The 22,160-nt window shown below is 44.0% G+C and overlaps 1 protein-coding gene across 1 annotated transcript in view; it reads left to right on the top strand.

Annotated features, from left to right (window-relative positions):
- Positions 1-8,103: 8,103 nt before the first annotated feature.
- Positions 8,104-22,160, top strand: part of LOC143765011 (solute carrier family 46 member 2-like) — a 43,738-nt gene continuing 29,681 nt past the window's right edge. The window contains exon 1 of the mRNA XM_077251222.1: positions 8,104-8,229. The gene's annotated coding sequence lies outside the window, so the exon portion shown is untranslated. The remainder of the gene's footprint in view (positions 8,230-22,160) is intronic.

Here is a 22,160-nt window from a genome sequence, read left to right as displayed (position 1 = left end):
TCTGATGGCACTAAAGGAGTTCATCTGACCAGGTATCACAGACACCAATACATTTCACAGCCGGGCCTCCAGGGGGAGCTAAGGGTTCTATTCATTAGGCCACTCCTCACATTCTGGTAAAACTGGGGGTCAGGCAGGAAGTTAGAACAGAAAGCTGACTGGGTTGGAACCAGGCAACACCTTGTGGCAGAGGGTGTTGTGGGGGAAGATTCGGTAGGGCCCCTGTCGGGGGTGGGATCCTGACAGAGGTCTGGCAACTTGAGATAGCGGCGGTGCCCAAGGAAGGATTAGAAGCGAGATAGATTGTGCTGAGTGAGAAACGAGATCAAGGCAACAAGGAGAATACCAGTAGGAGTCGTGCTGTGAGACCGAGGCAACATCCTACTGAGGCGCACAACCGGCGGCCGGAACGCCGAGGAAGTATTTATACATCTAGCTTCAAGCAATACTTCAAACCAACGGCAGGACAGTCAGTCATAGGCGGGCTGTCTCACCTAAATCACCTATGCAGTCTTGGGGGGCAACTTGTGGAGAGGGGCGACTCTAGGGTCCCGGAAGAGCTCCGAGCCTACCCGTCATACGGGTGCCGTCCTAACCGTAACATCAGGGAGGGACGGAAGATTAGCAGAACATCATCTAATCGAGTTGTGAGGGAACTTAAGAAACAGACACAACAGTTGTGGGGACTTTCCATAAGCACAGCAGGGAAGGATCACAACACATAGCGCTAGCAGGAAGGCACAGATTTCCACCTGCAAGGAGAACTCTGGAAGTGCCATCGGACCGGCCGGACTTGCGCAGCCTGGTTAACCGTATTCCGGATTGAGGACCCAGAGATCTTCAGTAAAGAGGTAAAGAGACTGCAACCTGGTGTCCTCGTTATTTACTGCACCGCACCACCACCACCACTATCCACATCTATCACTGTACGCCCCTCAGCAGGGTCACGGACCGGGTCTAGCCACCGTGACAACCCCAGAGCAGAGACTCAGAGGCCCGGTACCGGGTACCCCTCGGCCCTGCGGCAGTGGGGGCGCTACATATATCTCCTTCGTCTCTCCTTCTTGATTGCCCAAGGATCAATGTCTCTAAAATCAGCATTGTCAGATGGTAATTTTTATGTTAATTTTTCGACTACGGTCTTGTGTTATTGCACCCTTTTACTAGCCCTCTCCCCGCAGGAAGGAGAGATAGAAAGTTCTCTTTGTAGTGTGGCTCAAAAAAAGTGAACAACCAGTAATCGGTGTTGGCCAAAATAAAGGGAGGGTCATGGAAAAGGCAGCAGTATCTAAAGTTAGCCATGTGTGCCAGACTCCCACCAGGAAGACTATTCTCCATCTTCTCCTCTTCCTCTTCAGCCCATCCACGCTGAATAGACGGGATGAATCTGGTGTTGTTAGTACCCTCAGTAGTGCAGGCAAACATCTCCTGTTCCTCCTCCTCCTCAGTCTCCTCCTACTCATCATCCAATCTGCGCTGAGAAGATGAGATGAGGCTTGGGTAGGTAGTATCACTCTGTGAAGTTTCTTTCTTCAACTCCATCTGGTCCACATGCAAAGCTTCCTCTTTAATTGTGAGTAGTGAGCGTTTAAGTAGACACAGAAGCAGGATGGCGTCATCGCCGCTTACCATCTTGTTGATTCCTCGAAGTTTTGGAGAACCTTAGAGATGTCAGACATCCATGACTGACTGGAATTTCAAAATTAATGTTGTAGCTGGTATTTAACTACTACCCTCTGCTGCTCACAAAGCCTTGCCAACATACTGTATGTAATGTGGAGTTCCAGCGCATGGTCAAATTGCACATCAGTCGGTGGTAGCTGTAGCTAACTTGCGGAAATGGGCGCACACACGGTGTACCTTCACAAGTAGCTCATTCAAATCTAGGTAGGTTTTCAGAAACTGCTGTACCACTAAGTTAAGTACATGGGTCAGGCATGATACACGTGCGAGCTTGCCAAGTTTCAGAGCCACCAGCAGGTTACATCCATTATCACACATGACCATGCCTGCTTTTAGGTTCAGCGGCGAGAGCCACAGAGCTGTCTGGTCTGTTATACCTTTCAACAACTCTGCAGAGGTGTGCTGATTGTCACCTAAACAAATTGGTTTCATCAGTGCCTTTTGCTGCTTCAATGAGGCAGTGTTGCAGTGATTCCAGCTTGCGACTGATATGGATGACAATTTGGCGATGTAGCATGAGAAGGAGGAGGGGGTGCAGGACCTGTTGTAGGAGGTGTAGGAAATCCTAATGGAACCAGGGACGGCAATCCTCCACATTGGTAGCATGTATTCCATCCCAAGGTCCAACCTTGTCCCGTATGGAAAATGTAGTGTTCCTGGCCACAAGCACTTGTCCATGTGTTGGTCGTTAAGTGGACCTTGCCTGTGACTGCATTAGTTAGGGCACAGGTGATGTTATGCTGCTTGCGAATGTGCAACGGCAGGTGCAGGGAAGGAAGCATCCGTGCCTGCATTATAGACAGGGGATTAGCAAGCATGTAGCAAAGGGGAAGAGGCAGTGGTGTAACTAGCAGATACCGATTGTTGACTCAGGCATTTGACCCATCTAGCTTTGATTACATGTGCCTGAGCATGCTGAAGGTGGTAAGGCTGGTACTGGTCACGCTCTTACTGATATTGGTATGGTACAGGTTGAAAATGACCATTCTTTTATTGTCCGTATTTTCTTTAACCCCTTAATGACCACCAATACATCTTTTCACTGACCTGAGATATAAGAGAATTGCATCCCCAGACAGGTAAAAATCCAGCAGCTATCAGCTGTACACTATAGCTGACAAATTGCTGCACCAGCAATGATCATTGTTGGCACCTACCATGGCAGTTTAACCCCTTAAATGCTACTGTCAATAGTGACTACAGCATCCAAATGTTAACAGAGTATGGGGGCTTCCTCTTTAACTCCATCAGCATATTGGGATTATGATTGACTGACGAGCTGAGGTCTGAATCTGCTCATGCGCCACCTCTGGCAGCCATTTTCCTGAAGCTCACCTCTGGGAAATCAATGTACAGAGCGAAGACTCCGCTATTGCCTCACTGCTAACATTTTCTTGAAGCCAAGGTTCCTTAACCTTGCACTGCACCCCCTCCTCCAAGCCCAGGGCCTGCAGGATTGCCCCATTCCTGCTGCCGGCTTCCTGCAGCAGTGACCCTGCCTTTTGTGTCCCCACTACATCGCCACTGCCCCCCTGGTAAGCTAAATTCGGACTATAAGATGGACCCCCATTTTAAAATTAACATGTTTTTTCCCCATTTTGCACCCCAGAATGGTTCGGTGCATCTTATAGTCCTCAAAATAGGTATATTTAGTCCTGAAAAAGGACTGTTGTTTTAACGGAGATGCAGCAGTGGTCTACTAGTACTGCAATAGCAATATTAAACCCTGCCTAGATGCCTCTAATCCTAAACTTTCCTTCCACTGAATGCAGGTAACAGCAGTTTTTCTACAGAAAGGAATGCATTTATACCTGACAAGGACTGTTGTTTTAACGGAGTAGTACTCCTAAAGTAATATTATTAAACCCTGACTATATCCCTACTCTAAACTACGCTCTCCCTCCTATAACAACTGTCCCTGAATTACTTCCTTAGCACACTATGCTGAGTATCATGTCACCAGGTCTTTTATAAGACCCCATGACACGATACGCCCGGTCAATCACAGTAATGATAGTAGAAAACATGGCTATGCCATGACAGTGCATGACATGTATCACGAAAACCCACTCCCACAAGAGAGCCTGGGGATATGGATATCACCCCGCAGTCACCAATCTTTGACGGAGCTTACACAGTCACAGCTCACTGGTGCCCCCTTACCCTCAGGTCAGTCAAGGAACTGCACCTAGGATAAGTAGTCACCGGAGAGGCTGTCCTGTCATGTACTGGTTATCAGGGCACTCTGCAGTGAGGGTGGTATAGTTATCACCAGTCCCAGGCCGGGGATACACATATAAACCTCTGTCAGTCACTGCCAGGATCCCCCAATAACACCAGAATGGTATGCTGCCACCAGTTCAATTATGCAGCAAAAAGAACGAAGCTAGCAAATTTATATGTTTACTCCAGAAAAAATCAGCAGTGTTTACAAAAATACAAAAGATATTACAAAGAAACAAAATACAAATATGTATAAACAGTTATGAAATAAAAGGGATAACGTTACGAAACTTACTAAATCTCAGTCACGGGTATGACGTGTCAATAAAGGGGAGGAGAGTTCCAAAAGGAATGATTCTGGAACGCCCTACCAGGGCACTGGGGTACTGGGTACCGGGTCCGGTCTCTCTTAAAGGGGATGTCACAGTGGCTGCAACCCGGTCCGTGGCCCTGGGCACCCAATTAAAGACGAATGGTCTTTAAAGGGAATTGTGATAAAGTCTGTCGTGACGCCACCTGTGGTTCTCAGTCAGTAGGCACCGACACCGCTTAAAGGGGTCCTCTGGGGTGATGATATGGTGGATAGATCGTGACGCTTCCGATAGGTGAAGCGGGGCCCCCAGGGCTCCCAAAGTGTGTGGCAAAGCTGGTGTATGCTGACGAATAAGTGGAGGAGACAAGTTGTAAAGTCTTTACCTGATTTACTGTCATTAGCAGGCCACAGTCCAAGGTACCAGGCACAGGTGGTGATGTGGTCAGGCCAGCTTGGATGTAAAGGTGATCCCTCTCCCAGGTGAGGTCCTTAAGCGATCCTACTTGCGCTAAGATGGTGAGGTCCCTGCTGCTTGTAGCTTGCTGGAAAGGTATCCTCTCTCCCCTGTCCTGGGACAGTTGCCTGCACGGTAGGCAGTTTAAGCCTTTTTATAGGCTCTCTACCACAACCCGGGCTCATAGAGTACTGCTGTACCTCAGGCTTGATGCGGGCGGTTAACCTGTAGTCTAGTGCCCTCCAGTTCTGCTTCGTGTCTTAGAGTCTCACAAAAGCCTCGGGCTCCTGGTACCCGGTTTCTGCGCTCTGGCTCTAAGGGTGCCCGGTCACATTTCTTCTCTGAGCCCTGTTCCACTCCTGCGCTCCTTTCCTCGATGCTCCACTGCATGCAACAACCTTTCAGGCTCTGTCTTTTCTGGAGCTGCAGCTCAATCCTGGCTGCCAGCTCCACTGTCTGCTTTCTCAGACTTCCTTCTTTGATCAGTGTCTCTTCCAGACTCATCTAACTCCTCCTCCAGGTCAGAACACTTAAAGCTGGGGGACGCTCCCCAGAATCTGGATCCTGAGCTCTCCTTCTGGCCTGGATTCAGAATGTGTTGCATGTGTGTGCTCACCTGGTAAAGAGAATCCTCTTTGCCTCCACGCATGATATCGCCCTCCCTGAAAGGAAGGCAACATTACTGTAACAACCGGTTACCTGGGGTGTTACAATTCAGCACCCCAGCATGGTGTTAGCTGCTGTCTCTCTGGCTCTGAATGCCAAAATGGACGTTCCTGTTTTATGGTTTGGTCACAAACTTAGGGACTCCCACCTTGCTGACATCACATGTGGGCTGTTTTCCGCGAGGTACACCTATTTTGGAAAGTTGTCAAAAACTCCTTTTTCCATATCTTTGGGCTGGAAGCTCACAGGCCATCGACATTGGCATTATTTTTCCCCCTGTGATTTTACCATTCTTTAGAGTCCAACACAGTATGTCTGTAATTTACTGGTGGGCAGAAATTCCTTTTCCAGGTTTCCGATGGCCTTAAATGCCGCAAAACCCTGCCATGCGTAGCCCCAATTGCCCAGATCCTGGAAATGTAATTTTCATGTTTTTAGGATTACCATGTATTATTTAAACTGTAAAGCGCTGTGGAATATGTTGCCGCTATATAAATTAAGATTATTATTATTATTATTATTATTATTATTATTATTAAATGTTACTTTGAGTATTCTGCCTCGGAAACAAAGAGATTCTTGGTGGGGAAAACACATTTAGCTCTGTTAACTGGCAGAGCCATAAAACTAATGTGGTGCCCCTAGGGGTATTTGCCACAAAAATAGTTATTGACACCAAATACAAATACTAAAATAGCAAGACTGCACTACCATCTCCGGCCAGAAGGGGGAGCTCCAGAGACTCCCCTTGATCTATTCTGGTCTGAGAAAAGGACTGGCAGTTGGGCTAAGGAGCTAGGAGTGAAAGGTCATACAACTGAATTTCTAACAACGCTATGACGGTTGGTAAGTCAGGGCCATCGACCTGAAGAGAAGAGGAATAGAGAGAAAGGACATTGTGAGAACCGGGTAGCATTAATTATTATCCAGAATAGGCGCAGAGACGGATACCGGATCCGCGGCTATATTATTATATATAATACAGCAACCGGAAAGACGTGAGGTGATATCAGCCTCACTAGGGTCAGGCGTAGCAACAGACACAGAGTTCAGCGGTATTCCCAGAGGGGATAAACTGACAAAAAGGACTCGGGTTGCCCGTCGAACCAGGACCCGGGAGGGACAGATTGAGTCGGCAGCCAGTTCACATACAGCAGCAGGGCCACATGGAAGCTGCGCATAATAAGAGATAGAAATCTTGACAAGGTCAGAGTAATTCAGAGTGCTCATACAGACTCCGGTGACAGTACTGATTGCAAATCCCTTCATGATGAAGTAAACTGGGAGGATCCGCTGCTAATCAAGTAAGTGCCTGTTCCTTCACGATATCCCTTACACTGTGCATTGCCTGAGACCACAGCACTGGGTCAAGCCATTCGTGACATCCCCCTCAAGAGACAGACTTCATTGGTCTAGTGCTGGGTACTTCGGTCTCCCGGGCGTCACACTTACATTCCAAAATGACCACTTGGTTGAAGGGAGGGGGGAGTAGAAATTCCCAAAGAGGGACAAAGAGTGGGCTGCAGCAGTGCGAGGGGCTGCAAGCAGGACTTGGTCCCACAGCATAATGGAAAAATAATTCCCATCTTCCTGACAACGTGCAATCCCCGCATGTTCATTGGCTGTCTAACATGCAATTATTATGTGGGGCTGGGACTCGGACATGGTGCTCGAGCACTCAGGAGACCCGATTGAGTATCGAGCAGTGCCCCACACACTTGCCTATCACTTGTCGGCACCATTATAGTCAATGGTCCCAGGATTCGGATGTAAGCCTTGACGGGCCTAAACACAATGTAGCGTGTCTCCTCTTTCTTATCATTCGAAGTTGGGAGCTATATTAATTCACAACCATTTAGTTTATAAGTTTCCTGCAAGATGAAGTGATTTCTTTATTTTTGTCTAGGAAGAGGTTTGATATGAATTTTATGCCTTTCTCTTTCCAATCCCTCAGATTTTTGTAAGGGATAGCTACGGTCTTTCAAGAATATCTATTGGAATGTTGGCCATGATACTAAATGGGGGTGATTTTAACGACTTATATAAGAATTTTTAGGCATAGATAGTAGCGTTCATGGATGATGAATTCGGAGAAGGTAAGTTGATAGTCAAAAGAGCCAAAATTTAAAATTTTTAAAGGAATATTTTTGTTTAAGGATTTTTCTATTAATATACAGCTTGTAGTTTCATTGAATATGACCTAATTGTGGCTCTGTTTTATTAGATTTGACAAATAATAACTTGATATATTCGTGACACCCAGTCCCGATTAATATTCTTTTTCTGTATTGTTTTGTTATCAACTCTTAGTCTCCTATCTTTCCAAATAATTTTTTTCAGTTGAGTTTGAGATTTGTTTAACCAATACTTATTTTTATTATTTATTAAGAGGGGCACTCTGAAAACAATTAGGAGGTGCAAACATTTTATAGGCTAAAATTATCCAAATCCGTGATCGTCTTAACTAGACGGATAGATGTCCCTAAAGTTGAATTGACTGAGGGCTATGCTGTGATAACACTGTAAAGCAGACATCTGAATGAAGCCTCACACGTGAATTTTGCAGTGAGTACACAGCAGATTTACAAAAATTTGGCACACATTTTTGCCACTTGTGAACCCAGCTGCAATCTGCCTGAAAGTGATAGAGCTAAATTGTTTATGTGATTAAATTCACTTTAATTTGTTTCTTCTCTTTACATGGTTGGCTTTACCTCTTATGCACGCATACCAAGAGGGGGAGGGATTTTCTGTAGCTCGTCTCTTTTTTTTTTTGTCGTCACTAAACCAGAAGTGGAAAAGTGAAAAAACAGTGAAGTTCCCGTCTGTTCCAAACATCAGAAAATCATCTTTCAGCCGCACAGATCAGCTCTCTTCTCTATTTGCAATTGTAAGTACTTTCATTCGTTGCTCATAATGAAATGTACAATATAAATATATATATATATATATATATATATATTGTACAATATACATTCCTGATATAATAGATACAATATGGCATATTTCACTGACAAGTTGTAACTTGTGGATAGAAGCAGGAAAGATTTTCCCTACAACTTTTGCAGACTTACTTGACACAGCCGCCTAACTATGTTATTTATACCAGATACATACATTAGTAACTTCATTCATCTATGCTTGGCCAGTTATTGCAATGTGTGTAACACTACGTGGAGATCTTACTGATGAGCACCGCAGTCCTTTCCATTTGTTATTCTCATATCATTTGGAGACTTTACGACCAATTATGTCGTTGTGTGAAATTTCAATAGTTTTCATTTTTACTTATTTTACTATATTCCCTACCTTGATTACATTTTTAATATAGACAAACCCCTTAATTACGTTCTGTATTTGTACAACCTTCCAAGACCTTCATTCTAAAACATTTTTGTCCTAAAATATTTTTACATATTTTATGGTTTTAAGTGATTTTTTTATTTTTTTTTATTTTAGAATATATATATATATATACATAATCATCCAGCATCCTGAGAGTATACGATAATAATTTTGCTTTATTCTAGATTTATTAACACCTTCACCACTTTGGGATTTTCCATTTTTCCGTGTTCGTTTTTCGCTCCCCTTCTTCCCAGAGCCATAACTTTTTTATTTTTCCATCAATATGGCCATGTGAGGGCTTATTTTTTGCAAAAGCAAATAAGTTGCTCTTTTGAAAGACACCATTGGTTTTACCATACAATGCACTGGAAAATGGGAAAGAATTCCTAGTGCAGTGACCAGCCATTCTGATTCTCCAGGTCATTACGAGTTCGTAGATACCAAACATGTACAGGGTCTTTTTATTTAACTGATGAAAACAAAATCCAAAGTTTGAAAAAAAATGGCGCCATTTTCCGAGACCTGTAGCGTATCTATTTTTTGTGATCTGGGGCTGGTGAAGGCTTATTTTTTGCGCATCGAGTTGATGTTTTTATCTATACCAATTTGGGGTAGATACGATCTATTGATCACCTGTTATTGCATTTCATTGCAATGTTGCGGCTACCAAAAAATGGAACTCTAGCGTTTTTATTTTTTGTTCTCTTTACGCCGATCGGATTAATTCTTTTTATATTTTGATAGATCGGGCATTTCTGAATGCAGCGATACCAAATATGTGCATTTTTTATTTTTTATTTAATTTGAATGGGTCAAAAAGGGATGATTTGAACTTAAAGGCTATGTGCACACGTTGCAGATTTGACTGTGGAATTTTCTGTGCAGATTCTTCATTTCTTGGCAGAAAACGCAGGTCTGAATCTGCACCTTTTATATTTTTTAAATATTTGTTGAAACTTTTTTTTTTTTTTTTACACTTTTTATGTGCTTCAACGGTCTCCTTAGGAGACTTGAAGCTGCCATTATCTGATTACTTGTGCTACACATAGCAGTGCTTCGGCCCTCCTATGTGTAGCAGAAATGATCATCTTCTATAAATGCTGGCCATAGCAGATCAGGAATGACAAGCACGGGGGTCTCATGCAGACCCCCGGTTGTCATGCCAACCCATCGGCGCACCGCGATCATGTGACAGCGGCTCCAATGGGCGGGGTTAGTGACGCGCTTCCCGGGTGGTCATGTTAAATGTTGCTGTCAGAGATTGACAGCGACATTTAACATGTTAAGAGCCACGGGTGGAACACGATTCCATTCGCCGCTGTTAGGGGCACATGACGGTTGATCAATTCACCTGTCATGTGCCTGAAAAGATGCTGACTCAGTGTCTGAACCCTGCATCAAAAAGGAGGCGATGAAGTATAAGTACATCATAGGTCGTAAGGGGGTTAAAGAGAATCTGTCACTAGCATCAACCCTTCTAACCTGTCTTAAAGGTGCATGTAGGTTATAGAAAGATGAATAAAATTATACTTTGATATCTGCGATCTGATATCTTATACCCAAGAAATTGATGTTTTTCTTAATATGTAAATAAGCTGTTAAGATCTGTGAGCCGGACATTGATCTTACTGAGAAACTGCCTCCAGAGCGTATTTTAATTGAAAGGGGGAGATACCATTGTGAGACATGTAGATCAGGAAAGCAGACTGCTATTTACATGTCTCGCACTGGTAATGCTCAGTCTGGCCTATAGATCTTAACAGCTCATTTACATTTTAAGAAAAGTGTGGATTACTCTTGATTAAAACACTGAATCACAAATATCAAGTTATCATTTTTTTCAACTTTCTATGAACTACCAGCATATATAGATGGGTTAGGAGGGTTGGTCCTACTGACAGATTCCCTTTAAAGTCCACATACAGACTCCCATTTAATCCAGCTGAAACCTTTCTGACCATACATCAGTCCTTAGTCATGGAGAAAAAGCTTCTATATTATATGATTAAAAAAATAGAACTTTTTTTTACTACACTTTCCATATCAATATTTTTGTATTTTTAAGATCTCTGCTTGCAGCAAGTCAATTACAACTCTCAGTTTCAAGGAATACAAATCTTAATTCACTGCAGTTATCAGAGCTGTATCTTTTAAAAGGCTGTAACCCTGTGATCCAACCCATTATCCAATGACAATTTTTAATACATCTGTGCAAACATTTTGAAGACTGTGAGGATACAAAAAGTAAATCAGAGAATTATAAAGTTTCCATTATGCAATAAAACCCATTTACAGTGGTGCTGGAAAGTTTGTGAACCCTTTAGAATGTTCCATGTTCTTGAATAAATTTAACCTAAAACTACCAGTGATGAGCGAATATACTCTTTGCTCGGGTTCCCCCTCCCCCGAACACGCTCGGGTGATCTTTGAGTATTTGTTAGTGTTGGAGATTAAGTTTTCATCACCTCAGCTGAATGATTTACAGCTACCAGCCAGGCTGTGTACATGTGGGGGTTGCCTGATTGCTAGGGAATCCTCACATGTAATCAAGCTGGCTAATAGCTGTAAATAATTCAGCTGCCGCGATGAAAACTTAATCTCCGAACACTAACAAATACTAGGAGGTCACCCGAGCGTGCCTGGGAAAACCCGAGCAACGAGTACACTCGCTCATCACTAAAAACTACATCAGATTTTCGCTATCTGAACGTTTTTTTCTTTTTGCATCTGGTGTGACTTCCATGTGCATCAATAACTGCATCTGCAGGCTTTCAGCAGTTGCTGATTACTCCTACACATCGCTTTGGAAGAGTTTTAGCCCATTTCTCCCTACATAACAGCTTCAGCTCTATTATGGTGGTGGGTTTTTTCCCAAGAGCTGCTCGTTTCAGGTCCTTCCATAACATTTATTGGATTACAGTTAGGACTTTTACTTGGCCTTTCCGAAACTTTAACATTATTGTTCTTTATGGCTTCTCTTGTAGAATGACCTGTGTGCTTTGGGTCTTTGCTAATGGCCCCATTTCTCTTGAGATTCAGCTCATGAAAAGGTGTGCTATCATTTTCCTTTAGAATTTTCTGTCAGAATTCATATTTTCATCAATAATGGCAAGCTGTCCTGCAAAAATGCCCCATCCATGATACTACCACTACCATGTTTCACATATTTATGAGTTTTTTTCTGTAATGTAGTGGTTTTCTTTCGCCAAAACATAACATTTTAACCAAAAAACTATTTCGGTCTCTTCCGTCCACAAAACATTGTTCCATTAGCCTTTTGGCGTGTCTATATGATTTTTAGCAGACTGTAGACATGACAACAATCTTTTGGGAGAGGAGTATCTTTCTCCTTGCAATCCTGCCATGCACACCAATGTTGTTCAGTGTCCTCCCGATGGCGGACTCATGAACATTAACATAACCTAATGTGACAGGGGCCTTTAGTTGCTTAAAGGTCACCTTCAGTTCTTTTCTGACCAACCAGACTATTTTACGCCTTACTCCTGGAGTGATCTTTGTTGGTTGACTATACCTAGGCAGGGAAATAATGAAGGAGTTCCTCTATTTGTACACATTCTATCTGACCATGGATTAGTGGAGTCCAAACTTTTTAAATATAGTTTTGTAACCTTTTCCAGCTTGTTAAGTATCAAATACTCTTCTTCTGAGGTCCAAAGAAATCTCCTTTGTTCATGCCATGATGCATTTCCATAAACACGTGTAGTAAAAATCATACTTTGATAGATCCCTGTTCTTTTCATATAAAAGGTCTCCCACTCATGCCTGATTGTCATCCCATTGATTGAAAACACCAAACTCTAATTGGACCTTCTGCTAATCCTAGAGGTTCACATACTTTTGCCACTAACAGACGTGATCTTCTCATTTGTTATTGAGGAAAATTATTCAAAGTCTAATTTTTTTTATTCATTTCTTTGATGTGGTTATTTTTATCTACTTGTAGGACTTGTTTAAAAGTCTGATATAGTTTTAGATCAAATACAGAAATATGGAAAGTTTTGAAAGGATCACAAACTTTCAAGCACTACTGTATGTTCAGAAACTGGAATACCTCTTTAATATCTCTTAATATTTTCACAACAAGACGGGGTGATGCCGTGCTCATGGGTTGAATGCTGCGTAATGATAGACGGCAGGTAGCCGGTATCCAGGTCCTGATTACTACCCGGGATGTGGCTGTAGATATATACCTAACACAAGGCGTAGATAGATGCTAGGAAGAATGTCTAGAACATGTATATATATATGTACATATGCGTAAACACTGCATTGCAGGAAGGTGCTTACCCTGTTGTGAATTCTGTTCTTGGGCTCCCTCCGGTAGTTATAAGTGGTAGCGCTGCTATCTGTCCTTCACAGCAGTTATCAGGTGTGTCCACTCTGGACTGGGCTATTTAGTCTGGCCTCACCCTTTAGTCAGTGCCAGTTGTCCATTGTTTCTGGAGGATTCACATCCCTTCATGGATTCTCCTGCTTCCTGGTCTTTTCACCAAGATAAGTTCTGCTTGTTTTGCAGCCCACATTTTGTGGGCCTCATTGTTCAGTGCATTTCATGTTTTTTCTTGTCCAGCTTAATCTGTGTAAGGATTTATGCAGTCAAGCTGGAATCTCTGGAGAGGCAGTTATACCCTCCATGTCTTTAGTTAGATGTGGAGTTTTTTGTATTTTCTGTGGTGGATATTTCCTAGTATTTTAATACTGACCGCATAGTTCTCTGTCCTATCTTTCCTATTTAGCTAGATTGGCCTCCTTTGCTAAATCCTGTTTTCAGCCTGTGTATGTTTTTTCCTCTCCTCTCACAGTCAATATTTGTGGGGGGCTGCCTATCCTTTGGGAATTTTCTCTGAGGCGAGATAGTTTTCCCTTTTCTATCTATAGGGTTAAGTAGTCCTCCAGCTGTGTCAAGGTGTCTAGGATCAGTAGGTACATCCCACGGCTACTTCTAGTTGCGGTGTTAAGTTCAGGGTCCGCGGTCAGTACAGATACCACCTTCTCCAGAGTACGTCCAATGCTACTCCTAGGCCACCAGTTCATAACAGTACAACTGGACAACAATGAGTTAACCGCATCTCAGAAGAAGGGAAAGAAAGTGCTGAGACATTTTTTTTTCTGTACTCTGTTGTGTTTTTTTTTCCCTCTTTACCTCTGGGTGGTTCAGGAGTTTGGCGCTGACATGGATGTTCAGGGACTTGCTTCTCATGTGGATCAACTTGCTGCTAGAGTACAGGGTATTTCTGATAATATCGTTCAGACTCCGGTTTTACAGCCTAGAATTCCAACTCCTGATCTGTTTTTTGGGGACAGGTCTAAATTTCTGAGCTTTAAAAATAACTGTAAACTGTTTTTTGCTCTGAAGCCCCGTTCCTCTGGTGATCTGTTATGACCTGGTGGTTACGGAGAAGCACTGATATGACCTGGTGGGTAAAATGAGTCATGGGACAAGCTCTGAGGAGGTGGTAACTTTACTGACCGCAAACCCTACTCCTAACACCAACACTAGAAATAGCCGTGGGACGTTCCTAACTCTCCCTAGACGCCTCATCACGGCCTAAGAACTAACTACCCCTTAAGATGGAAACAGAAAACTATCTTGACTCAGAGAAATTCCCAAAAGGAAAGATAGCCCCCACATGTATTGACTGTGAGTAGAGAGGGAAATGACATACACAGAAATGAAATCAGATTTTAGCAAAGGAGGCCAATTCTAATCTAGATAGACAGAAAATAGGAAAGGATACTGTGCGGTCAGTATTAAAAACTAAAAATCCATGCAGAGTTTACAAAAATGATCTCCACACCGACTCACGGTGTGGAGGGGCAAATCTGCTTCCCCAGAGCTTCCAGCTAGCCTGAATATTTCATAATGACAAGCTGTACAAAAGAAACATAACTTAACTGAGCAGTAAGGTCCAAAGCAAATGGACAACCAAAGAACTAGCAAGAACTTATCTTATGCTGAAATGGACAGGCCATCAGAGAAATCCAAGTAAAGATCTGAATCCAACCCAGCGAACATTGACAGCTGGCATGGACTACAGACCAGAGCCAAGTTAAATAGCAAGGCCAGTGGAGCCGATTAGTGAAAGCAGCTGCTGCAGAACCTCAAGGAGCAGCAGTTCCACTCGAAACCACCAGAGGGAGCCCAAGGGCAGAACTCACAAAAGTACCATTCATAACCACAGGAGGGAGCCCAAGAACGGAATTCACAACAGTACCCCCCCTTGAGGAGGGGTCACCAAACCCTCACCAGAGCCCCCAGGCCGATCAGGACGAGCCAAATGAAAAGCACGAACCAAATCGGCAGCATGGACATCGGAGGCAAAAACCCAAGAATTATGCTCCTGGCCATAACCCTTCCACTTAACCAGATACTGAAGCTTCCGCCTCGAAAGACGAGAATCCAAAATCTTCTCCACCACATACTCCAACTCCCCCTCAACCAACACCGGAGCAGGAGGGTCAACGGAGGGGACCATGGGCACCACATATCTCCGCAACAAAGATCTATGGAACACATTATGAATGGAAAAAGAAGCTGGAAGGGCCAAACGAAAAGACACAGGATTGATAATTTCAGAAATCTTATAAGGACCAATAAAGCGAGGCTTGAACTTAGGGGAAGAAACCTTTATAGGAACATGACGAGAAGACAACCAGACCAAATCCCCAACACGAAGCCGGGGACCAACGCACCGACGACGGTTAGCAAAACGCTGAGCCTTTTCCTGAGACAACGTTAAATTGTCCACCACATGAGTCCAAATCCGCTGCAACCTGTCCACCACAGAATCCACACCAGGACAGTCCAAACGTTCAACCTGCCCCGAAGAAAAACGAGGATGAAAACCAAAGTTACAAAAAAAAGGCGAAACCAAGGTAGCCGAACTTGCCCGATTATTAAGGGCAAACTCGGCCAACGGCAAAAAGGTCACCCAATCATCCTGATCAGCAGACACAAAGCATCTCAAATAGGTTTCCAAGGTCTGATTGGTTCGCTCCGTTGGCCATTTGTCTGAGGATGAAATGCTGACGAAAAAGACAAATCAATGCCCATTCTAGCACAAAAGGACTGCCAAAACCTAGAAACGAACTGGGAACCTCTGTCAGACACAATATTCTCCGGAATGCCATGCAAACGAACCATATGCTGAAAGAACAATGGACCAAAAGGACCTGGCAACCAAATCTCTGGTACCAAAAATCCCAGGATGACCAGCCAATACAGAACAATGAATCTCAGAAATTACCTTTTTAGTCCATCTATCAGGAACAAACAGTTTCCCCACTGGGCAGCGGTCAGGTTTATCAGCCTGAAACTCCTGAAGCACCCGCCGCAAATCAGGGGAGATGGCAGAAAGAATAACCCCCTCCTTGAGAATACCAGCTGGCTCAAGAACTCCCGGAGAATCAGGCAAAAAACTCTTAGAAAGGTCATCAGCCTTCACATTCTTAGATCCCGGAAGATATGAAACCACAAAATCAAAACGGGAGAAAAACAGAGACCATCGAGCTTGTCTAGGATTCAACCGCTTGGCAGACTCGAGGTAAATCAGATTCTTATGGTCGGTCAAGACCACAACGCGATGCTTAGCTCCCTCAAGCCAATGTCGCCACTCCTCAAATGCCCACTTCATAGCCAACAATTCCCGATTGCCGACATCATAATTACACTCAGCAGGCGAAAACTTTCTGGAGAAGAAAGCACACGGTTTCATCAAAGAGCCATCAGAACTTCTCTGAGACAAAACGGCCCCTGCCCCAATCTCAGAAGCGTCAACCTCAACCTGAAAAGGGAGAGAAACATCTGGCTGATGCAGTACAGGGGCAGAAGTAAAGCGACGTTTAAGCTCCTGAAAGGCCTCCACAGCCGCAGAGGACCAATTCACCACATCAGCACCTTTCTTCGTTAAATCGGACAGAGGTTTAACCACACTAGAAAAATTATCAATGAAGCGGCGATAAAAATTAGCAAAGCCCAAAAATTTCTGAAGGCTCTTCACAGATGTGGGTTGAGTCCAATCATGAATGGCCTGGACCTTAACAGGGTCCATTTCAATAGCCGAGGGAGAAAAAATGAAACCCAAAAAAGAAACCTTCTGAACTCCAAAAAGGCACTTAGACCCCTTCACAAACAATGCATTAGCACGAAGGATCTGAAATACCATCCTGACCTGCTTCACATGAGACTCCCAATCATCGGAAAACACCAAAATATCATCCAAATATACAATCATGAACTTATCCAGATAATCCCGGAAAATATCATGCATAAAGGACTGAAACACAGATGGAGCATTAGAGAGCCCGAAAGGCATCACAAGATATTCAATGGCCTTCGGGCGTATTAAATGCTGTTTTCCATTCATCGCCCTGTTTAATACGAACAAGATTATACGCCCCTCGAAGGTCGATCTTGGTAAACCAGCTAGCCCCCTTAATCCGAGCAAACAAATCAGAAAGCAAAGGTAAAGGGTACTGGAATTTGACCGTGATCTTATTGAGAAGGCGATAATCTATACAGGGCCTCAAGGAGCCATCCTTCTTGGCAACAAAAAAGAACCCCGCTCCCAACGGTGACGAAGACGGGCGAATATGCCCCTTCTCTAAGGACTCCTTTACATAACTCTGCATAGCGGCATGCTCTGGCACAGACAGATTGAAGAGTCGACCCTTAGGGAACTTACAGCCAGGAATCAAGTTAATAGCACAATCACAGTCCCTATGAGGAGGTAGGGAACTGGACTTGGGCTCATCAAATATATCCTGGAAATCCGACAAAAACTCAGGAACTTCAGAAGAGGGGGAAGAGGAAATTGACATCAAAGGAATATCACAATGCATCCCTTGGCAACCCCAACTAGTCACAGACATAGATTTCCAATCCAGCACCGGATTATGTAGCTGTAACCATGGAAAACCCAGCACAACAACATCATGCAAATTATGCAACACCAAAAAACGAATATTTTCCTGATGTGCTGGAGCCATGTACATGGTCAACTGTGTCCAGTACTGAGGTTTATTCTTGGCCAATGGCATAGCATCTATCCCCCTCAAGGGAATAGGACTCTGCAAAGGCTCCAAGTAAAAACCACAGCGCTTGGCAAATTCTAAGTCCATTAAGTTCAGGGCAGCGCCAGAATCCACAAATGCCATTACAGAAAAGGACGACAATGAGCAAATCAGGGTAACAGACAAGAGAAATTTAGGCTGTACAGTACTAATGGTAACAGACCTAGCAACCCTCTTAGTACGCTTCGGGCAATCAGAAATAGCATGAGTAGAGTCACCAAAGTAAAAACACAGCCCATTCTGACGTCTGAATTCCTGCCGTTCTGCTCTAGTCAAAATCCAATCACATTGCATAGGCTCAGGACTCAGCCCAGAGGACACCGCCATATGGTGCACAACCTTACGCTCGCGCAGGCGCCGATCAATCTGAATGGCCAGAGACATTGATTCGTTCAAACCAGCAGGTATGGGGAACCCCACCATAACATCTTTAAGGGCTTCAGAAAGACCCTTTCTGAAAATAGCTGCTAGGGCATCCTCATTCCATTTTGTGAGCACAGACCACTTTCTAAATTTCTGGCAGTATACTTCTGCTGCTTCCTGACCCTGACACAGAGCCAGCAAGATTTTTTTCTGCCTGATCCACAGAATTAGGTTCGTCATACAGCAGTCCAAGTGCTTGAAAAAATGCATCTACATTGAGCAATGCAGGATTCCCTGGCTCTAGGGAGAATGCCCAGTCCTGCGGGTCTCCACGCAGCAGAGAAATGACAATCTTCACCTGCTGAATGGGGTCACCAGAGGAACGGGGTCTCAAAGCAAAAAACAATCTGCAGTTATTTTTAAAGTTCAGAAATTTAGATCTATCACCAGAAAACAAATCAGGAATAGGAATTCTAGGCTCTAGAACCGGAGTCTGAACAACATAATCTTGGATACTCTGTACCCTTGCAGCGAGCTGATCAACACGTGAGAACAGACCCTGAACCTCCATATCAGCACCAAAATCCGGAACCACCCAAAGATTAAGGGGAAAAAAAAGACAAAACAAGCTGCAAAGGAAAAAAAAATGGCTCAGAACTTTCTTTTCCCTCTTTTGAGATGCATTTAACACATTGTGGGCCAGCTGTACTGTTATGACCTGGTGGTTACGGAGAAGCACTGATATGACCTGGTGGGTAAAATGAGTCATGGGACAAGCTCTGAGGAGGTGGTAACTTTACTGACCGCAAACCCTACTCCTAACACCAACACTAGAAATAGCCGTGGGACGTTCCTAACTCTCCCTAGACGCCTCGTCACGGCCTAAGAACTAACTACCCCTTAAGATGGAAACAGAAAACTATCTTGCCTCAGAGAAATTCCCAAAAGGAAAGATAGCCCCCCACATGTATTGACTGTGAGTAGAGAAGGAAATGACATACACAGAAATGAAATCAGATTTTAGCAAAGGAGGCCAATTCTAATCTAGATAGACAGAAAATAGGAAAGGATACTGTGCGGTCAGTATTAAAAACTAAAAATCCACGCAGAGTTTACAAAAATGATCTCCACACCGACTCACGGTGTGGAGGGGCAAATCTGCTTCCCCAGAGTTTCCAGCTAGCCTGAATATTTCATAATGACAAGCTGGACAAAAGAAACATAACTTAACTGAGCAGTAAGGTCCAAAGCAAATGGACAACCAAAGAACTAGCAAGAACTTATCTTATGCTGAAATGGACAGGCCATCAGAGAAATCCAAGTAAAGATCTGAATCCAACCCAGAGAACATTGACAGCTGGCATGGACTACAGACCAGAGCCAAGTTAAATAGCAAGGCCAGTGGAGCCGATTAGTGAAAGCAGCTGCTGCAGAACCTCAAGGAGTAGCAGTTCCACTCGAAACCACCAGAAGGAGCCCAAGGGCAGAACTCACAAGAGTACCATTCATAACCACAGGAGGGAGCCCAAGAACGGAATTCACAACATTGATCCCATCCAGCAGGTTAAAATTGTCATATCTCTGTTGCGTGGCGATCCCCAGGATTGGGCATTTGCCCTGGAACCTGGGAATCCGGCGTTGCTTAATGTAGACACCTTTTTTCAGGCGCTAGGGTTATTGTATGATGAACCTAACTCTGTAGAGCATGCTGAGAAAACCTTGTTGGCCCTGTGTCAGGGTCAAGAAGCGGCAGAATCATATTGCCAGAAATTTAGAAAATGGTCTGTGTTGACTAAATGGAATGAGGATGCTTTGGTGGCAATTTTCAGAAAGGGTCTTTCTGAATCCGTTAAAGATGTTATGGTGGGGTTCCCCACGCCTGCTGGTCTGAGTGATTCTAGGTCTCTGGCCATTCAAATTGATCGGCGCTTGCGTGAGCGCAGAGTTGTGCACACTATGGCGTTGTCTTCCGAGCGGAGTCCTGAGCCTATGCAATGTGATAGGATTGTGTCTAGAGCTGAACAACAAGGATTCAGACGTCAGAATAGGTTGTGTTTTTACTGCGGCAATTCTGCTCATGTTATTTCTGATTGCCCTAAGCGTGTCAAGAGAATCGCTAATTCCGTTACCATCAGTACTGTACAACCTAAATTTCTGTTATCTGTGACCCTGATCTGCTCATTATCGTCATTTTCTGTCATGGCATTTGTGGAGTCAGGCGCCGCTTTAAATTTAATGGACTTAGAATTTGCCAGACGTTGTGGGTTTCCCTTACAACCTTTGCAGAGTCCTATCCCTTTGAGGGGCATTGATGCTACACCATTGGCTAAAAATAAACCTCAGTTTTGGACACAGTTAACCATGTGCATGGCGCCAGCCCATCAGGAAGATTGTCGTTTTCTGGTGTTGCATAATCTGCATGATGCTATTGTGCTGGGGTTTCCATGGTTACAGGTGCATAATCCGATGTTGGATTGGAAATCTATGTCTGTGACTAGTTGGGGTTGTCTGGGGGTTCATGATAACGTTTCTTTGATGTCAATTTCCTCCTCCCCCTCTTCTGAAGTTCCTGAGTTTTTGTCAGATTTCCAGGATGTTTTTGATGAGCCCAAGTCCAGTTCCCTTCCACCGCATAGGGACTGTGATTGTGCTATTGACTTGATTCCAGGCTGTAAGTTCCCTAAGGGCCGACTTTTCAACCTGTCTGTGCCAGAACATGCCGCCATGCGGAGTTATGTTAAGGAGTCTTTGGAGAAGGGGCATATTCGGCCATCTTCTTCTCCATTGGGAGCAGGTTCTTTTTTGTTGCCAAGAAGGATGGCTCCTTGAGACCCTGTATTGATTATCGCCTCTTGAATAAGATCACGGTCAAATTCCAATACCCTTTGCCTTTGCTCTCTGATTTGTTTGCCAGGATTAAGGGTGCTAGTTGGTTTACTAAGATTGACCTTCGAGGGGCATATAATCTTGTTCGTATTAAGCATGGCGACGAATGGAAAACTGCGTTCAATACGTCCGAGGGCCATTTTGAATATCTTGTGATGCCATTCGGACTCTAATGCTCCATCTGTGTTTCAGTCCTTCATGCATGATATATTTCGGAATTATCTTGATAAATTCATGATTGTATATTTGGATGATATTTTGATTTTTTCGGATGATTGGGAGTCTCATGTGAAACAAGTCAGGATGGTATTTCAGATCCTTCGTGATAATGCCTTGTTTGTGAAGGGGTCTAAGTGCCTCTTTGGAGTACAGAAGGTTTCTTTTTTGGGCTTCATTTTTTCTCCCTCATCTATAGAAATGGATTCGGTTAAGGTTCAGGCCATTCATGATTGGATCCAGCCCACATCCGTGAAGAGCCTTCAGAAATTTTTGGGCTTTGCTAATTTTTATCGCCGTTTCATTGCCAACTTCTCCAGTGTGGTTAAACCCCTGACCGATTTGACGAAGAAAGGCGCTGATGTGACGAATTGGTCCTCTGCGGCCGTTTCTGCCTTTCAGGAGCTTAAACGCCGATTTACTTCTGCCCCTGTGTTGCGTCAGCTGGATGTTTCTCTTCCTTTTCAGGTTGAGGTTGACGCTTCTGAGATTGGGGCAGGGGCCGTTTTGTCTCAGAGGGATTCTGATGGTTCCTTGATGAAACTGTGTGCCTTCTTCTCTCGAAAGTTTTCCCCTGCGGAACGCAATTATGATGTCGGTAATCGTGAGTTATTGACTTTGAAGTGGGCATTTGAGGAGTGGCTACATTGGCTTGAGGGGGCTAAGCACCGTATTGTGGTATTGACCGATCATAAGAATCTGATTTACCTCGAGTCTGCCAAACGGCTGAATCCTAGACAGGCCCGATGGTCCCTGTTTTTCTCCCTTTTTGATTTTGTTGTCTCGTATCTTCCGGGTTCTAAGAATGTTAAGGCTGATGCCCTCTCTAGGAGTTTTTTGCCTGATTCCCCTGGGGTCCTTGAGCCGGTCGGCATTCTGAAGGAAGGGGTGATTCTTTCTGCCATCTCCCCTGAT

This window comes from Ranitomeya variabilis, chromosome 1, assembly GCF_051348905.1.
Source record: "Ranitomeya variabilis isolate aRanVar5 chromosome 1, aRanVar5.hap1, whole genome shotgun sequence".
NCBI lineage: Eukaryota > Metazoa > Chordata > Amphibia > Anura > Dendrobatidae > Ranitomeya > Ranitomeya variabilis.
This window is presented reverse-complemented; position numbering and strand designations above follow the sequence as displayed.